This window comes from Stegostoma tigrinum, chromosome 22 (genome assembly GCF_030684315.1).
Source record: "Stegostoma tigrinum isolate sSteTig4 chromosome 22, sSteTig4.hap1, whole genome shotgun sequence".
NCBI classification, from domain to species: Eukaryota; Metazoa; Chordata; class Chondrichthyes; order Orectolobiformes; family Stegostomatidae; genus Stegostoma; species Stegostoma tigrinum.
Genome location: NC_081375.1, coordinates 51,860,221 through 51,873,883, shown reverse-complemented (window position 1 = coordinate 51,873,883; position 13,663 = coordinate 51,860,221).

Below are 13,663 nucleotides of genomic sequence, written 5' to 3'. Positions count from 1 at the left end.
CAGTGGGGGTCCCTCACTGGCTCTGCAGCCAGCTGAAAAGATCGCCCCACCCCCTCCATCTCAAACGGTTTCTGCCCTGTATGTGACTCCAGGCCCACACCAAACATGGTTGGCTCTTAACCGCTTGCTGAAGTGGACTAGAAAGCCACTGGATTATAGCAAACAAAAGAAGACACCGTCTCCTCAGGACCAGGGTAAATGCTAAGTAATTTTCAAACCTAATTGAGCAAGGTCCCCTTGACCTGTCCGTCCTCCCAGACTGACCTATCCCCTCTCTACCTCCCCACCCATACTCTCTTCTCCTCTATCCATCTTCAGTCCGCCTCCCCCTCTCTTCCTATTTATTTCAGACCCTCTTGGAAAGCAGTTACAGCAGTCTCCCAGTGAACTTCTATAATACTGACAGCTACACGTAAAAGTTAAAGATATGTCTTTGGCCAATCTCAACTCAACTTGTTAAGTGGATATTCCTTGGGCCAAGGGCTATGTTGTGGGGATGGTGACATTGAACCACTGTCCATTGGGGGCATCTATCTCCTGTATGGGGTGTTCTTGCCTGCTGGCATGGTAAGCCAGGCATGCTTTAACAAACTATATCTATACGTTCCAGAAAGAATGTAACAAATTTACAACAAAAACCCTTGGCTTTCTTTCATGTCTCCCTTGTCTTTTCCCTCCCTCCTGTGTTTGTTTCACCTGAGTTCTGTTCTGAAACACCATGTGAGTTACTCAGTGAGGGAAAGTGACAGACATCACACTGAAAAGGTGAAGGGGGTGTTGAGCAGAAATAACATATACTGCAAATAAGACAGCAAGGTTCTCTGTTGTGACAGTGAGTCAGACCTGAAATATGATATTGGCAGCCAATCAGTTGGATGGGAATATCGCAGAACAACACAGTGGAAAGTGTGTCATCTTCAATGTTGCACAATTAGAAAAGTATGATCGCCACCCGTAAGTGACCTACTGAATATTCTCCTTAAGGGGTCAACAAAATCAAAACACAATTCCAGAAATGTTGGAAAATGCAACAGCTGAGTCCACAAGCAATTCTTCGCTTTAGCTGAGAAGGGAAGAACTTGCCAAATGTTTTTAAAAACATTAAAGACAGTGATACATTAGACACTGCCTGTATCTTGGACATAGAGAGATTCAGATAATTAACAATTGTTGAGGAAGTGGGTGTAGGTGTAGATTTGACACTAAGCATTTTCAGTGACACTGAGAATGTAGAGAACGATTAATGGAAACTGTATAGTAAAGTATATAAATCTAATTAAACCAGAGTTGAATTAAATAAAACACATGAAAGTAAATCTATTGTGAACAGAAATATTTTGGTCAAATAATATTTTTGAGATTTGAATTTGGATATTTGCATTTCATATTTGTGGGTGAAAAGTCCCACTGGAGCAATTGTGGAACAGTAGGAAATTAAACAGATGGTTGGATGAAATCTGTTAGATGTAAGAAATACTTCAAATAAAACATTTCATAAACCCATTTCTGTTGTCTGAGTTTTTAACTTTAATGCCTACTTCATTCAGTCTCAATGGTTGAATGGCATGGTAGCTGAGTGGTTCGCACTGCTGTCTCACAGACCAGGGACGCGGGTTTGACCCCAGCCTTGGATGACTTTGCACAATCTCCCTGTGTCTGTGTGGGTTTCCTCGGGTTTCCTCCTACAGTCCAAAGATGCAGGGGTCAGGTGGATTAGCCATGCTAAATGGTCTGTAGCTCCAGGGGTGTGTAAATTGGGTAGATTAGACATGGGAAATGTAGGGAGAGCGTGGGATGCTCTTCAGAGGGGTGGTGTAGACTTGTTGGGCTGAATGGCCTGTTTCCACACTGCAGGGATTCTATGATTGCAGTTCTGAGGAAGGGTCACCGGACCCGAAACATTAACTCTGCTTTCTCCTTCACAGATGCTGCCAGACCTGCTGAGCTTTTCCAGCAACTTTGTTTTTGTTCTATGACTACAGTTTGATTCTGTCAGTTTCGTTACTTCATAGAATATTTTTAGCACTATGTACCTTCTGTGCAACTGTTGACAATCCTGTTATTTTAGAATGTTTAAAACAACCTGCTTCAACACACCTTAGGAGCTGGTGGGATTTGAACCTGGACCTTCTGGCCCAAAGGTAAGGACACCACTGCTGTATTATAATAGCTCCCAAGAAATCAACTGTTTTTTTAAATAACCCACACTAATTCACCCATTTCACTTCTTAAACAGAGCAATGCAGCAATAATAAAAGGGAAGGGTAGGGAAAGAGGCAACGGCCAAATAGAAATGGAATTGGTGGGGCAGATAATACACTCCAAGCCTCACGGTGCTCATCTCTCTCTAAATGCATCTGGATGGTTGGTGGGCCAAATGCTGGCAAATGGGACGAGATTAATTTAGGATATATGCTCGACATGGACAAGTTGGAGCAAAGGGTCTGTTTCCATGCTGTACATCTCAATGACTCTACGACTTCATATCATTCTCCCCCAAGGAAACTTATGGACATAGCTGGAGAACAGGGGCATACAGCTGGGAACTATGACCCTCTCCATGGCCCGCCAATGCCAACTTTAGCTAGGCCCAAGAGCATGTTAAGAACCCAATTCTTTTTTGTTGAACTAACTTGTCCAAATGCATTATGATGCAGTTCAGCGGTCATTCGGCCAGTATGGTTTAGCAGTGTCAGAGATGGATGATCATTCAATAAACCAACAGAAAAACGCTCCTTCTCTATTCATTCATAGGACATAGGCATCACTGGCTAGCTCAATAATTACTGCTATTCCCTCATTGTTAAGCATCCATTGTGGTGCAATGACTGCAGATTTCCTTCCCTAAAGGGTATTAGTGAGTTTTTACAAATAAACAGCTGCTCATAATGTGGCCTCCTCTACACAGGGGAGGTGAAATGCAGACTGAGCTACCGTTTTACAGAACACCAATGTTCTAGCTGTAAAAGTGACCTGATTTTTCAGTTGCCTGCCCTTTCAATGCACCACCCTGTTTCCTGGCCAACATCTCTATCTCGGTATTGCTTCTGAGCTCCAGCGAAGCTCAGCGTAAGCTGGAAGAATGGTATCTCATTTGCCGTTTGGGGACTTTGCAGCCTTCAGTATTCAATACTGAGGTCAATAATTTGAAGTCCTGGGCACTTTCTCCGAATCTCTATGGGCCAGGCTCTCACACTGGCAGCTGCCACAACTAGCCCATAGCTCGTTAGTAGTGACCCACTTTAGCAGCTATTGATTCTCCCCAGGCTGACCTTCACCCAGTCCGTCCAATTGCTGTTCTCTCTGTCTGGGCTCCACCTCCACCTATCACTTACTCCATCCCTATCCCCACAACCCCAGCTTCAGAATATATGCCAGCCTTTTCTGAGCTGCTACCAGTTTTGAAGAAGGGACATTGTTAACTTTGCTTTCTCTCCACAGATGCTGCTAGACCTGCTGAGTTTAGCCAGAAAATTCTGATATTGTTTGGGTTTTACATCAATGGTTTTAATTAGAAAGACAGATCGTAAAGATTTAAATTCTCCTCCATATCATGCATTAAGCGAGGTCTAATTGAGTTGTATCAGACGATGAATGTATTCAATAAAAACTGAAAGATGCTGGGAATCAGAAACAAAAACAGAAACTGCTGTAAGAACTCAGCAGGTCTGGCAGCGTCTGTGGAGAGAAAGCAGAGTTAACATTTTAGGGACTTGCTCCTGAAGAAATCGGGCAGAGCTTTAAAACTAGGGACCAATTGGGCAAGGGTGATGCTGGGAAGTAATTTCTCACGAAAAATTGTCGTGGGGATCTGAAATTGTTTCCCATAAAAAATGTTGTTGTTGTTAGAGTTGTTTTGGAAAATTGAATACCAAAGATTGTTTGATTGCTGTTATTCAAGGACAGTAAAGGTTTCAGAACCAAACGGAGTCAGTGATGTGAGACAGTGTTCTGATTCAGTGGCAGCACAACCTGGGAGGGACTAAACAACCTCATCCTGTTTCCATATTCCTACATGTCCTCCCCTGCCATAACTCAGTTCAACTCTACTGGAACTGTCCAATATATGGGTTTCCCAGCACTCCCTCAGGGCAAAATCTCAGAAAGGCTATTGATGATGACTTTCCCAGCAGCATTCGCACCGTTAGAAGACTTGTCAACAGCTGGACATAAAACTGAGGGAGGACATAGATTTTTAATCATTAACGTGTTAAAGGGTTATGGGAGTAGGCAGCTAAGTAGGTTGGAGGTTGAGATAAAATCAGCCATGATCATATTGAATGGTGAAGGGGCTAAATTTCCTACTCCTGCTCCTAGTTCTCAATTAGAACCATTTGTTTTGGCGAGATAGTCTTAAAGTCCGTGCCACATTCTGATGTACAGTGAAGAGGCTAAATTAGCTGTGCCCCCAGATGGATGCACCTTGGATTGGTTAACCCCTAAGATTTCCCATGGGGTCAAGTCTTGATCTCTGTTTTGCCTTCAGAGAAAGTGGGGCAGGACGGTGGCTCAGTGGTTAGCACTGCAGCCTCACAGCACCAGGGGCCTGGGTTCGATTCCAGCCTCGGGCGACTGCCTGTGTGCAGTTCACACGTTCTCCCTGTGTCTGCGTGGGTTTCCTCCAGGTGCTCCGGTTTCCTACCACAGTCCAAAGATGTGCAGGCTAGGTGGATCGGCCATGCTAAATTGCACATAGTGTTCAGGGGTGTGTGGGTTATAGGGGGATGGGTCTGGGTGGGACGCTTCAAGGGGCGGTGTGGTATTGTTGGGCCGAAGGGCCTGTTTCCACGCCGTAGGGAACCTAATCTAAGAGTTCCCTCAGAGCTTTTCTTTATTGGTCAGTGCATTGAATACTCGAGTTTGGGAGGGTCATGTTGAGGCTGTACAGGACATTGGTTAGGCCACTTTTGGAATATTACGTGCAATTCTGGGGTCCCTGAAGTAGGTAGGAAAGATGTTGTTAAACTTGAAAGGATTCAGAAAAGATTTACAAAGATGTTGCTGGGGTTGGAGGGTTTGAGTTATAGGGACGGGGCTATTTTCTCTGGAATATTGGAGGCTGAGGTGTGACATTTTGGAGGCTTATAAAATCATGAGGGACACGGATAGGGTGGATAGCCAAGATCCTTTTCCCAGAGTAGGAGAGCCCAAAACTAGATGGCACAGGTTTAAGGTGAGAGGGGAAAGATTTCACAGAATCCCTACAGTGTGGAAGCAGGCCCTTCAGCCTAATGAATCCACATCAGCTCTCCAAATTGCGTCCCACCCAGACCCAACCCCTTCCATTACCCTGTAACCCTGTATTCACCATGGCTAACCACCTAAGCTGGCACACCCCTGAATTATATGGGTAATTTAGCATGGCCAATCCACCCTATCCTGCACGTCTTTGGACTGTGTCACAAACTGGAGCACCCAGAGGAAACACACACACACACAGACACAGAGGGAATGTGCAAACTCCACACTGCCTTTTGACCGGGGGTGCAATCAAATCTGAGTCCCCGGCGCTGTGAGGCAGCAGTGCTAACCACTGAGCCACTGTGTAGCCTGCAACAAATGAGCCACCTGTAGGGCAACTTTCTCGTGCAGAGAGTGGTGCATGTATGGAAAGAGCTGCCTGAGGAATTGGTGGAGGTGGGTACAAGAATGTGTTAAAGGCATCTGCATAGGTACATGAATAGGCAGGAGTTAGAGGGATATGGGCGGTAAGGTGGGTCAGTGGTTAGCAACATCACCTCACAGCGCCAGGGACCCTGTTTGATTCCACCCTTGGGTGACCGTCTTGTTGGAGTTTACACGTGTCTGCATGGGTTTCTTCTGGGTGCACTGGTATTCCTCCCATACGCTAGGTGAACAGGCCATGCTAAATTGTCCATAGTGGTCAAGGATGTGTAAGTTAAGCGTGTTAGCCGTGGGAAATGCAGGCTTACAGGGATAGGGTAAGGGGTGGGTCTGGGTGGGATGCTCTTCAAAGTGTTGGTGTGGACTTGTTGATCCAAATGGCCAGTTTTCACACTGTAGGGATTCTATGGAAATGCTGGCACATGGGGCTAGGTTAATTTATGATATCTGGTCAACTTGGACACGTGGACTAAAGCATCTGATTCCACATAGTACAACTCTATGACCATAACTTTAAGTCCATGAACTGTACATTCTGTAGCTGAAGGCATTTTTCTTACTACAACCATTAATTTGCTACTTGCATCTACTAAACTTTCAATTTTCGACGATTAACCAACACCACAGCTGGTTACACGCAGGAACCCAAACTAAAGTAAGCTCCACTTCAGGTCATCACTTATAGATGTTCTCTGCAACTCTTATCTTTTCTTATTGTTCCTGGGGTAAATCCCACCAGAGGACAAAGTCAGAAGTCACACAATACCAGATTATAGTCCAACAGGTTTAGTTGAAATCACAAGCTTTTGGAGCGTAGCCCCTTCATCCGGTGATTTCACCCAACAAAGGGACTATGCTCCAAAAGCTTGCAATTTCAAATAAACCTGTTGGGCTATAACCTGGTATCAGAGATAATGGGGACAGCAGATGCTGGAGAATCCAAGATAACAAAGTGTGGGGCTGGACGAACACAGCAGGCCAAGCAGCATCTCAGGAGCACAAAAGCTGATGTTTCAGGTGAAGGGTCTAGGCCTGAAACGGCAGCTTTTGTTCTCCTAAGATGCTGCTTGGCCTGCTGTGTTCATCCAGCTCCACACTTTGTTATCTTGGGCTATAACCTGGTGTCGTGTGACAGCTGACTTTGTCCCACCCCAGTCCAACACTGGCACCTCCACGTTAATGCCACCACAGATAATTCAGCTGGTGAGATGGCTAGAGCGTGAGTGAGATAAATACCAACATTTGATCTCTGTACTGGCTGTGGGTAACAGGGAAACAATTCTGCCTGTAGTTTAAAAATCTCAATGTTGCGCTGTTGGTCAGTGAATAATCACCAAGAGCCTGCCTTTGGGCAGACAACTGAAGAGAAAGAAATCACACCACAGCCAGCGTAAGGGTTAAATTCAGCAAAGATCTTACACAATGTTAGGCATGAGTGAATGAGAACAAGTCTTATCCAGAACCTGATCTTATCAGCTCACAGCTATTATCACTTGCTCCACTGTAAGAATTTCAACCATCTGCACGTGAAACTAATCAAGATTGAAACTCTGCCACAATCCCTTCGGGGCAATTTGGATTGGTGCAGGTTTACAGCTATCCCCAATCTGTCAACCTGAAATTCCCAGACCAGAATGCACAATCTAACCAGCTTCCTTGTTCAGGATCTGTTCAATCCCTGACAAACAGGGACCTCATGGACATGTCTGACACATTTACCCCTCATGGAGCGATGTGTGTTTGGAGCAAAGCTAAACTTTTGTCTCAGCCAACGTCCTATCACAGGACAACGGGTTCCAATCTGTTATTTCCATTTGTCTATGGCCTTATTGTACTTATTCAACACTCAGATCACCATTTCCAAGCCCTTGTTCACATGCTCCCAGATCAGACCATGTATCATGCAGAAGAATTGAAGAGTGCTATCTGGACAATGACTCCTTGGGCATTTAACAAATACAGATAAACAACATTCATAAAAGGAAAAATGTTCATGACTGTAGGGCATCCCAAAGAGCTGTTGCAACCAAACAATTTCCTTCAAAATCTGGTCACTTTTATAAAGTAAGAAAAGCAGCAACCAGCATGTACACAGCAAGCTCCCACAAATGACAATGAGATAATGGCCTGTTAATTTCATGATGACAACTGAGAGATAACTATTAACCAGGACACTCGAACATTCCTGCTCCTTTTCAAAGCGGTGCCGTGAGAGTTAATGTGTGTCCTGAGAGGGTAGACAGACATTCTGCTCAACATTTCATCTGAACATTGACAGCTCTGACAGCGCAGCATAGCCTCAGAGCTGCAGTGAAGTGTCTACTTGTTATTAATTGGATGGGAGGTTGCATTCACTACTCTTTAAATGAGAGAATGTGTGCTACATGGCAAACACTCTGTTACAAATGGATGAACACTGTAAAGAGATCTCAATGTGGCAGTGGGATGACGCTACAGCACCGAATTGATATGGGATCTGGAATGGAGTTATTAACCTTTTTTAACCTTTCTTTGCGAACCTGTTGAACTGTTGTATGAAAACAACATGCCAGGCCATCCTTGTACATTTCACACCCCAGGCCAGCATGTGGGTGTGTGGGAAGCTGCCTACCTGATGTCTCACACAATAACCCATTTTTCTCTCCTGACAGCCTGCATAACACTCTGATGAAGGGCCTAGGCCCGAAACGTCAGCTTTTGTGCTCCTAAGATGCTGCTTGGCCTGCTGTGTTCATCCAGCCCCACACTTTGTTAACATGGTACAATTCCCATATTTGATCAATACACAGCCTGCCAATCCACCACCTGAGTCACAAGACCATCCCAGAGAAGATGATCTGAGTAGCTGAGTGACAGTCTCACCTCTGAATCAGCAGGTCATGAAGGTAAGTCCCAGTTTGAAGGCTAAGCACACAGTCTAAGCTGACATACAAATGCAATAGCGTCATAGAGTCATACAGCACGGAAACAGACCCTTCGGTCCAACCAGCCCATGCTGACCATAATCCCAAACCCAACTAGCCCCACCTGCCTACACCTGGCCCATACCCCTCCAAACCTATCCTATTTGTGCATTTATCCAAATGTCTTTTAAATGTTGTAACTGCACCCACATCCACTACTTCCTCTAGAATTCATTTCAAACACAAACCACTTTCATAGTAAAAATATTACCCCTCATTTCTTTTTAAAGTCTTTCTCCTCTCACCTTAAAAGTATGCCCCCTAGCCTTGAAATCCCCCACCCTGGGGGAAAGACAGCTACCATTCGCCTTATCTATACCCCTCATGATTTTACAAACATCCACAAGATCACCCCTCAACCTCCTACACCCAAGTGAAAAAAGTCCCAGATTGTCCTGCCTCTCCTTATAACCCAAACCATCCATACGCAGCAATATCCTGATAAATCTTTTCTGAGCCCTCTCCAGTTTCATAATATCCTTCCTCTAATAGGGTGATCAGAACTGGACACAGTAATTCAGAAGTGGCCTCACCAATGTCCTATGCTCAAAGGTCTGAGCAATGAAGACACTGAGGGAGGCGTTCACTGTAAGTGACGCTGATTTCCGGATGAAAGGTTAGATCATAAGGATAGGAGCCAATACAGGCCATTCAGCCCTTTGAGTCTGTTCTGCCATCCAATGGTTATTCTGATAATCCTCAGATCCACTTTCTGGCATTTTCCCTATTACCCTTGAGTCTTTTATGATTATATACCTGTCTATCTCAGCCTTGACCCAATCGCGACATCCAATTCCACAGATTCCTCCTCATCTCCATCTTAAATGTGCAACAGCATGAAGACAAATTAAGGTTATTCTCTCATTGCCATTTGTGGGAACTTGCTGTGCCCAACATGGTTGCCATTTGTCTTACAATGTCCAAAAGTGACCAGACTTCAAAGGCGCGTGTTTCATTATAACAGCTCTTTTGGATGCCCTGAGGTGTGGAAAGGTTGTCTTTTATAAACTTTCTTTTTTTATATATTTAAATTGTTTAGATGATGTCCCCTGATCTAAGACCTTCCCACAAGGGGAAGCAACATTTCCCTGTCTACCCCACCAAGTGCCCTAGGAATCTGACATATTTCTTTAAAATTTCAATGAGCACAGGCCCAACCTGCCCCAACCTCTCCTCATCAGACAGTCCCTCCATACCTGGTATCATCTTTTCTAGGCTGCTTTCAAAGCCAGTATACCTTTCCTTCAATAAGGGGGCAAAAAACTGTTTGCTGTATTCCACCCATGGTCTTGTTTAGACCAAACAAATATTCCTGCTTTTTTATTCTATTTACTTTGAAATAAAGGCCAACATTTGCAAGGAAGGTGTCAGTGTTGGAGGGTTTGAGCTGTAGGGAGAGGCTGGATAGGCTGGGGCTATTTTCCCTGAGGGGTGACCTTATAGAGGTATATAAAATCATGAGGGTCATGAATAGGCTGAATAGCCAAGGCCCAAAGCCCAAAACTAGAGGGCATAGGCTTAAGATGAAAGGGGAAGGATCTAAAAGGGACCTGAGGAGCAATTTTTTTCACACAGAGGGTGGTGTGTGTATGGAATGAGCTGCCAGAGGAAGTGGTGGAGGCTGGTATAATTATAACATTTAAAAGGCATTGGAACGTGTATATGAACAGGAAGGATTTAGAGAGATAACAAAGTGTAGAGCTGGATGAACACAGCAGGCCAAGCAGCATCTTAGGAGCACAAAAGCTGACGTTTTGGGCCTAGAGGGGTCTGAGGATTAGATAGGGTGGACAGTGAGAGTCTTTTCCGAGGATGATGACTTCAGCTTGTACAAGGGGGCATAGCTACAAATTGAGGGGTGATAGATTTAAGACAGATGTCAGAGGCAGGTTCTTTACTCAGAGACTGGTAAGGGCGTGGAACACCCTGCCTGCCAATGTAATTAACTCAGCCACATTAGGGGCATTTAAACAGTCCTTGGATAAGCGTATGGATGATGATGGGATAGTATAGGGGAATGGGCTTAGATTAGTTCACAGGTCGGCGCAACATTGAGGGCCGAACGGCCTGTACTGTGCTGTATTGTTCTATATTCTATGTTCTATAACAAAGAACTGTGGATGCTGGAAATCTGAAATAGCCAAAAAACCTCAGCATGTCAAACCTGAAGAGGGGTCACTCGGCTCGAAACACTAACTCAGTTCTCCCCCCACAGATGCTGAAGGACCTGCTGAGCTTATACAGCAATTTCTGAGATAATGAAATGTGAGGCTGGATGAACACAGCAGGCCCAGCAGCATCTCAGGAGCACAAAAGCTGACGTTTCGGGCCTAGACCCTTCATCAGAGAGGGGGATGGGGTGAGGGTTCTGGAATAAATAGGGAGAGAGGGGGAGGCGGACCAAAGATGGAGCGAAAAGAAGATAGGTGGAGAGGTGGAGAGGCAGGGAGGGGATAGGTCAGTCCAGGGAAGACGGACAGGTCAAGGAGGTGGGATAAAGTTAGTAGGTAGGAGATGGAGGTGCGGCTTGGGGTGGGAGGAAGGAATGGGTGAGAGGAAGAACACCCTCCTGCAAAAATTCCATCCCCTATTCCCAATTCCTCCGCCTCCGCTGCATCTGCTCCCACGATGAGGCATTCCACTCCCGCACATCCCAGATGTCCAAATTCTTCAAGGACCGCAACTTTCCCCCCACAGTGGTCGAGAACGCTCTTGACTGCGTCTCCCGCATTTCCTGCAACACATCCCTCACACCCCGCCCCCGCCACAACTGCCCAAGGAGGATCCCCCTCGTTCTCACACACCACCCCACCAACCTCCGGATACAACGCATCATCCTCCAACACTTCCGCCATCTACAATCCGACCCCACCACCCAAGACATTTTTCCATCCCCACCCTTGTCTGCTTTCCGGAGAGACCACTCTCTCCGTGACTCCCTGTTCGTTCCACACTGCCCCCCAACAACACCAAACCCGGCACCTTCCCCTGCAACCGCAGGAAATGCTACACTTGCCCCCACACCTCCTCCCTCACCCCTATCCCAGGCCCTAAGATGACTTTCCACATTAAGCAGAGGTTCACCTGCACATCTGCCAATGTGGTATACTGCATCCACTGTACCCGGTATGGCTTCCTCTACATTGGGGAAACCAAGCGGAGTCTTGTGGACCGCTTTGCAGAACACCTCCGCTCGGTTTGCAATAAACAACTGCACCTCCCAGTCGCAAACCATTTCCACTCCCCCTCCCATTCTCTAGATGACATGTCCATCATGGGCCTCCTGCAGTGCCACAATGATGCCACCCGAAGGTTGCAGGAACAGCAACTCATATTCCGCTTGGGAACCCTGCAGCCTAATGGTATCAATGTGGACTTCACCAGCTTCAAAATCTCCCCTTCCCCCACCACATCCCAAAACCAGCCCAGTTCGTCCCCTCCCCCCACTGCACCACACAACCAGCCCAGCTCTTCCCCTCCACCCACTGCATCCCAAAACCAGTCCAACCTGTCTCTGCCTCCCTAACCTGTTCTTCCTCTCACCCATCCCTTCCTCCCACCCCAAGCCGCACCACCATCTCCTACCTACTAACCTCATCGAACCTCCTTGACCTGTCCATCTTCCTTGGACTGACTTATCCCCTCCCTACCTCCCCATCTATACTCTCCTATCCACCTATCTTCTTTTCTCTCCATCTTCGGTCCGCCTCCCCCTCTCTCCCTATTTATTCCAGTTCCCTCTCCCCATCCCCCTCTCTGATGAAGGGTCTAGGCCCGAAACGTCAGCTTTTGTGCTCCTGAGATGCTGCTGGGCCTGCTGTGTTCATCCAGCCTCACATTTCATTATCTTGGATTCTCCAGCATCTGCAGTTTCCATTATCACAGCAATTTCTGATTTTGTTTGTCTCAAAATCATTTCTTTGGTTGTAAAGTCTTTCAGGATGTCTGGACGTTTGAGCGGGTAGGGGGTGCAATATTAGTGCACGTTTTCTTTCCATCGCATTAATGCATTTGCTTTAAGCAGGTCTAGAGGGAACACACAGAGGGGCACCTCACATGAACCCAAGATTCACTGTCAGGAACCAGGTTGGATACAATACACAGTAGGAAAGACTCACATCTAATCTCCAGAAAACATTTGTTTAACTTACCGCTTTTAACCTCAGGACCTCTGACACTGGGCACTCTTTGGCATCTATGACACACATAGTGAACAGAGATGTTGCGCCAGAACAGGGTAATGAAGCTCCCCATGGTTAAATAGCCTGCCAACACTGCCAAGGTAGGGCACCCATGGCATATGGAAGAATAATGGCATTGGTAATGTTACAAGACAAATGATCTGGATGTGCTCATTCAAATGTGACTGTGGTGGCTGGAGGAATTTAAATGAGATGAATTAATAAATATGGATGCATTAAGGTTAATCTATATAATGGTGACCATGAAGGTATAGGATCATTATGAAAATCTGTCTGGCTCACCAGCGCCCTTTTGAGAAAGAACTCTACAAGCCTTTGTTTGGACCAACGAGCTGGCACCCTGGGAAATGGAATAGCAAGCCGCCTCAGCATACAGAGATAGGCCGCTCAACGCCACCAACCCCCAACCACAACCATCTCAACAGCAAGCTGCAGCTGCATGTCAGGCTCAAAACCCATCAACAGAGCAAAGGAAACGATAAGAACTGCCGATGCTGGAGCCAGAGATGACACTGTGGAGCTGGAAGAACACAGCATCAGAGGAGCAGGAAAGCTGACCTTTCAGGTCAGGACCCTTCTACAGAACTCACTCGCTCACAAATCTAGAATAGCTCAGAGTGACATGGTTGAGGTAATGGCCCACCTCCCACAGGGGGCTGTTGTGGTGAAGTTGTGAGGTCAAGGTGTGACATGGGGGTTTGGGGAAGGAGGTGAGGTGATGGTTAAGGGTGGGGGATGGTGGGAGGAGAGCTAAGCATAAGGCTGTGAGATAGGATGTTGGTGGTGAATTTGGGAGGAGGGTGAAGTGTAGTGAAGCAGCTGTGTGTGAGGTGGGAGGTGGGTGATGGGTCTATTTGTGGAATGTGGGTGTTG